Here is a 6,302-nt window from a genome sequence, read left to right as displayed (position 1 = left end):
TCGGCCACGGTCACCTGCAAAGCCAAGAAGCAGGCGCAACAACAAAGAAAATAATGTAAAAAAGGAAAAATAATTCGGTTATAGAAACCGAAAATCTCACTACACCAGGGGGGATTTTTCTTGTAAAAAACGAATGCACATCAAGAAATCAAAATAGAATAGAGTTTTCAAAGGTTGAATCCTTGTAATATCCTCTTTGTTTTCTCTTACTTATTTGTTTTATCTTATTTTATTTTATATTTTTTCTTTTGCAAATCTATTTCAAGTAACTAAAAATCAAAAAGCAAAAATAAAGGGGAGGGGAGCTCACCGGGTGGCCGTGGTTGCGCCGTCAGAGGATCTCTCCCCCGTCGCCCGAATCGGGTCCAAGAGGTCGTGACCCTCCTTTGTTTTTGACTCCCGTGGGTTGAGAGAGCTTTGGCTTTCAAGGATACCATGAAGCAGGGGCTAATGGGACCACTTTCCGGCACCGGTCGCCGACCACGTTGGTGGCGCGACGGAGGTCTTGGGAGGCCGTTGGCTGAGCAGAGAAGAGGGAGTTGAGAGCATGAGGGTTTGTTTTTTAGGGTTAAAAAAATGTGGTTGCAGGTGACAGATTTTTGGGGTTTAAATGATAGGATAAAACGGCGCCGTTTAAGGGAGGAAGACCTGCGCATTATTGCCCTAATGGATAATTTGCGCCTTTGGTCCCTCCAATCCTACTACAGATTCAAGGCAGCCTTTCCTTTCATTTAATTTTGGCCACATAATTTGGCGTTTGATTCAATCTGGTCCTGTACAGACCAACGCGCATCAGGGATGGGGAATATTGCGTAATCGGTCCCCCATGTCCTCAGCGCCTTTTATTTCAGCCCCTAGCAACCTGTTTCATGTATTTGCAGTTTAAGGCCCGATCTTTTAATTCCGTTTCAACCACATCCCCAACATATTTAATTTATTTATTTTTAAATATGTTCTGTTATCATTACTTATTTTAAGTTTTTATATTTATTATTTATTTAAAGATGTTTTATACTAAATTTATTTTTTATTAATATTTTTTTACATATATATTATTTCTTATAAACTTATATGAATATCTTTCAAAATTTTTATGTACATATATATATATTTTTTTAAAAGTGTTTTATTTATTTATTTTTTTTGTTTTCATTGTTATTTATTTTTATATATATTCTATTTATTTGAATTGTTTTTATTTTTTATTTTTTTGAAATGCCTTTGCACATCATTTATTTGGAGCTATTATTTTCTTTAAATTGACTCTTATATATTGTTCGTTTTGTTTACTTTGATTATCAGCATTTGCATTCAATGTGTCGTGTAATTGTTGTCGTTATGTGTATTATTTCGTTTATTCATATTTCCATGCTATGATAATTCATTTGCGTACCCTATTGTTTGATAAATTGTTTCTCCTTGTTGTAAATTGTCATTCCATCAACACAACCCTTTTTCCATACGCTATTTCAAACGTTACGTCAATTTTTACCCAAATTCGTAAAAAAAGAAAATTTTGGAAATAAAGGCAATACTCGATACTTGGGATCTTCGAGAGAATTGGGCCCTAACGTGCCGGGTTCTAATTTTCTGTTGAATCTAAATACTCGAGAATGCTCTTTAATACAAAACAAAAATAAAAACTCATTATCGGGATTTCAATATGTTGTGTCCTAACGCATTGGATATGACACGTGGTTTTCTCGATATGAGGATTTTTCGAAAGTAAAGGCAATATTCTGTATTTAGAAAATTCGAGAAAATCGTGCCCTAACTTACTGAGCTTCGATTTTTCTCGTTGATTCTAAGTAATCGAATATCCTTTTAAAATTAAAATAAATGAGGTTTAAATAAAAAATAAAAGGCAAGCTTACTCTAAAAAAAAATACAAGGTGTCGTGTCCTAACTTACTGGATGTGACATCTTGTTAATTCGAGATAAGAAGGCATTTTTCATTTTGATTTATCCAAGTAATTTTTTTTAAAAAAATAACGCAATATAAAGAAGGATCGTATTTTTAAATTCTTTTCGAGTTTTTAATTTTCGACATAAAGACATTAAATAATCAACTAAGGTACCAATTTTGGGCGTGTTGAGGGTGCTAATCCTTCCTCGTGCGTAACCGACTCCCGAACCCGTTTTTGGATTTCGTAGACCAAACTCGTTGTTTTAATAAAATCAAATCGTTTATTAAAACAACCGTTTTACGAGGTGACCCGATCACACCTCATCAAAAAAGATTGGTGGCGACTCCCATTTTCGTTTTTATTTTTAAAACCCAAGTCGACCCCGTTTTCCTAAAAAAACGGTGTCAACAGCTTGGCGACTCCGCTGGGGAAATAAGAGAGTCAAGCCACGTGTTGATTATTTCTTGTCTTTTTGTTGAAAGTGGAAAATTCGATTTAAATTTACGATCCTCTCATTGCATCTCTTTTGTTTTGAATTATATTTTTTTTATCGTGTTCTGTATTTTATTTTATACCTCTGCACATTGCATTGCACGACCGCTGGTCATACCCTTTTAAGTGGGAGTGAGAAACTACGCCTTCGTGAGGTTTTCACCTCCGCATGGGATAGTGAATCGCTTCCGGGATACATCCGTACCTATGTCTTCGTGAGATTTTCATCTCCGCATGGCCATAGGGAAATGTATTCCCCTGAACTGAACTCGGTCCATATGAGCCTATAATGGGTGAAGATCGAGGAATCTGCTGGTTCAGGTATCCTTACTTTAGAACCAAACCCCATGTAGTGAACCTTAGGAGCCCACCCTAGGTAGAACCACTTCGAACCCCTAGTATTCACCCAAATAGGTGTTCTATTTATTCTTGCTTGCTTTCGCTTTGTACTAACATGTTTTCTTTTTGTTATGATTGCATTGCATTTTCATCATAAAAAGAGGTGTTGATTCACGTTCAATTGCTAAATAGAGAGCTTGTCATAAAAAAATGGGTTTCTTGATAAAGTGGATGACGATACGGTTGTCCTAATACGGTCCGAGAAGATATAACAAAAGAAGGATGATAGTTCAGTAGAGGACTATACGACTTTGCCTCGTTGCCTGAAGACTCAAGATGATAAAGATTATTCGAGAACCCCTAAACTTTTTAAAGAGAAGCCAACGAGCATCACAAGGATGAATGAGTAACGAGTCGCGGCCCAGATGAAGAAAAAAGAGATAGAAGGGATGTCCCTTTTGAAGAGTTCGGGAGATTTATCTTAACGCTCGAATGAAGAAGAGGATCGAATGTCCCCGCCTATGACGGCAAAGTCGTATATATATCTGCTTTATGTAAATAGATTTGTTTTCTATTCCAGTTGTTCTAATAGAATTGAACCAAGAATCAACGTTTCTTTTGGCATTCATTTCATGCATTTGCATTACATTGCATCATATGCATTAGACTTTCACGAAGTGACCCTAACTAGGTAAAATTATTTCAGTTACCCTGGAAACCAACAAAGTCTAATCAAATATCACTACGGTACTCGTCGCCAAACGAAAGCAATGGATCAAAGGTTGGAAAGATTGGAACAGTTGCAACAAGAGATGCAAGATCAGATGCACGAACGACTGGAAAAAATCCAGCAAGACATGTTAGAATCCCAGAACACTGTGATGAACCAATTAAAGCAGTTATTGACTGGAAGGAATGACAAAGGAAAAGGCCCTTTAGTTGATGCTGGGGATGATCACGATGACCCTGCCTATCCTCCAGGTTTCACCCCAACTAACATCCAAGCGCAACCAGAGGTGTACCCGCAGAGGGCACCTGTTACCATTAGATCCCAATACCAGGTCGGTGCCCCGGCATCGATGAACTTTCCAATAGGCTCGGGTTCTAATCCCGGTGATAATCCTACCAACCCCGTGTTTCCTGATCTCGATAACATGGCAGAGATGGAGAAAGCGAAAACGGACTTGTCAAAACAACTTGAGGACCGATGTAGATGGCTAGAGGAGAAATTTAGAGCCATAGAGAACACCGACTACCATTGTGGAGTCGACGCCAAGGACTTGAGTTTGGTACCTGATCTAGTACTCCCTCCCAAATTCAAAATGCCGGAGTTTGAAAAGTACAACGGGACTAGTTGTCCTGAAGCTCATATAACTATGTTCTGTCGAAGAATGACAGGATACATCAACAATGATCAACTGTTGATCCACTGCTTCCAGGACAGTCTGATCGGGTCTGCAGCTAAGTGGTACAACCAGTTAAGTCGCGTCAACATCCATTCATGGAAGGACTTAGCACAGGCTTTCATAAAGCAGTACAACCATGTGACAGATATGACACCCGATAGAATCACATTGCAGAACATGGAAAAGAAGCAAAGTGAGAGCTTTAGGCAATATGCCCAAAGATAGAGAGAGGTCGCGACACAGGTCCAGCCGCCTCTTTTAGAGAAAGAAGCCACGATGCTTTTCATCAACACTCTGAAAGCACCGTTCATTAACCACATGTTAGGAAGTGCTACCATGAGCTTCTCAGATGTAGTGATGTCTGGTGAAATGATTGAAAATGCAGTAAGAAGTGGGAAGATAGATGCGGAAGAAGGCATCAAGAGATCAACCCCAAAGAACAAAGACAATGAGGTGAACAACACGAGTACATATAGCAAGGGTTATTCAAAACCAATTACGGTGAATCAGCCAAGAAAAATGGTCGCTAACCAACAAGGCTCATTGAGACAAGAACCTAGAGTGAAACCAGGTACTGAGAAGCTCCAGTTCACGCCAATTTCGATGTCATATGAAGAGCTATATCAAAATTTATTCAATGCGCATGTTGTTTCCCCTTCCTATTCAAAACCCCCACAACCTCCATATCCAAAGTGGTATGATGCGAACACACAATGTGACTACCATGCAGGAATTACAGGACACTCAATAGAGAATTGCATTACCTTCAAAAAACTAGTTGAAAAACTCATCAACATGGGTATTGTCAAGTTGGGTGACTCATCTACTGCAGAAAATCTGCTACCCAATCATGATTGACAATAAGGTGAATACGATGTATGAAGAGATATTGGGAAGTGTTCACATCAATGACATGCATGAAGACACAACTGAAGAGGGAACTTTGTTAGATGTCTGCCCTCATAAACTTGGAAGTGTTCTAAATAAATCAGACTGTAAAAGAAGTCTCTGTAGTATTTAGAGCCTACTTAGAGTAATATTCAGAACAAACTTGTTGCTTTTAGCCTGAAGCAATATGAATTTTTTTTTGTGAAATAGGCTCATGTCTGAACGTTGTTATTTTAATGAAATGCATCTTTGCGATCACTTTTGAGCTAATATTCTTTCATTCTTTATGAATAATTATTTTTAATCTTTCATTCTTTCTCCAAAATCATTCATTCATTCATAATTATACTGTACAGATAATTATTCTTAAATTCATACATTCTTTGTATATTCTTTTGCACCAACAACAGGTCCCTGAATATCAACGACATGAATGACACTGCTACAGACTCAGAATCTCCTTTTGAGCGAGACATGTGTTTAGAGGAATCTCATGACTTTGAAGATGACATAGATTGTGGCCTATCTCCGTACTTATTGAGGAGGGTAGAACAAGGTGAAAACAGATTCCACCTTACGAAAAATCAATGGAGTCCATGTGAGGCATGAAGGTTATTAGGTCGATCTCGCCAAAAAAAAGGTTTGGCGGTCATCAGTTTATCTTCACGGGAAGAAGCTACTTCATATGCCAATGTCACGAAGTCGACAGTAAATTTTTTGAAAAATCACGAAAAGTCGAAAAGAATCATATTTGACAATGCACTAAATTTGAACAAGAGCAAAATATAAGAAGTTTGCAGTCCGTTCAAGATTAACACCATATCACCAAAAAACTCTCTCAGGGCAACGCCCTCTTTTTGGGCTTATCGCGGTTTCACCTATTGAGGTCGAGATCTCCTTCTCTTTGAGTTTTTGGATCCAATCCTGGTTGGAGAGGAATGTTCAAAATATCTATCATGGTCAAATGTACCAAAAGCAAATGGTATGAGTTCACCAAAACAAGGTTTGCTCCAGAGAATTCCACAAGGGGGACCCGATATCAAAGAAGATCCTTCCCATACAAAAGGGACTTCAGAAGAAAGTGGATGCCAAGCCAGAAGGACCTTATGTGGAAGGCTTTATCTGGGAGAGTGTCGGTATGACCAAGATAGATGGCAAGAACTTGCCTAATCTTAAGAATTTTGATTCAAGGAACAAATACTTCACTTAAAAAAAAGGAAAATTAATGAAAAGAAGAAAAGAAAAATGAGTGAAAAAAGGAGAGGCCAAG

This window comes from Gossypium hirsutum, chromosome A04, assembly GCF_007990345.1.
Source record: "Gossypium hirsutum isolate 1008001.06 chromosome A04, Gossypium_hirsutum_v2.1, whole genome shotgun sequence".
Taxonomy (NCBI): domain Eukaryota; kingdom Viridiplantae; phylum Streptophyta; class Magnoliopsida; order Malvales; family Malvaceae; genus Gossypium; species Gossypium hirsutum.
The sequence above is the reverse complement of the archived record's forward strand: the minus strand, read 5'-3'. Positions refer to the sequence as shown.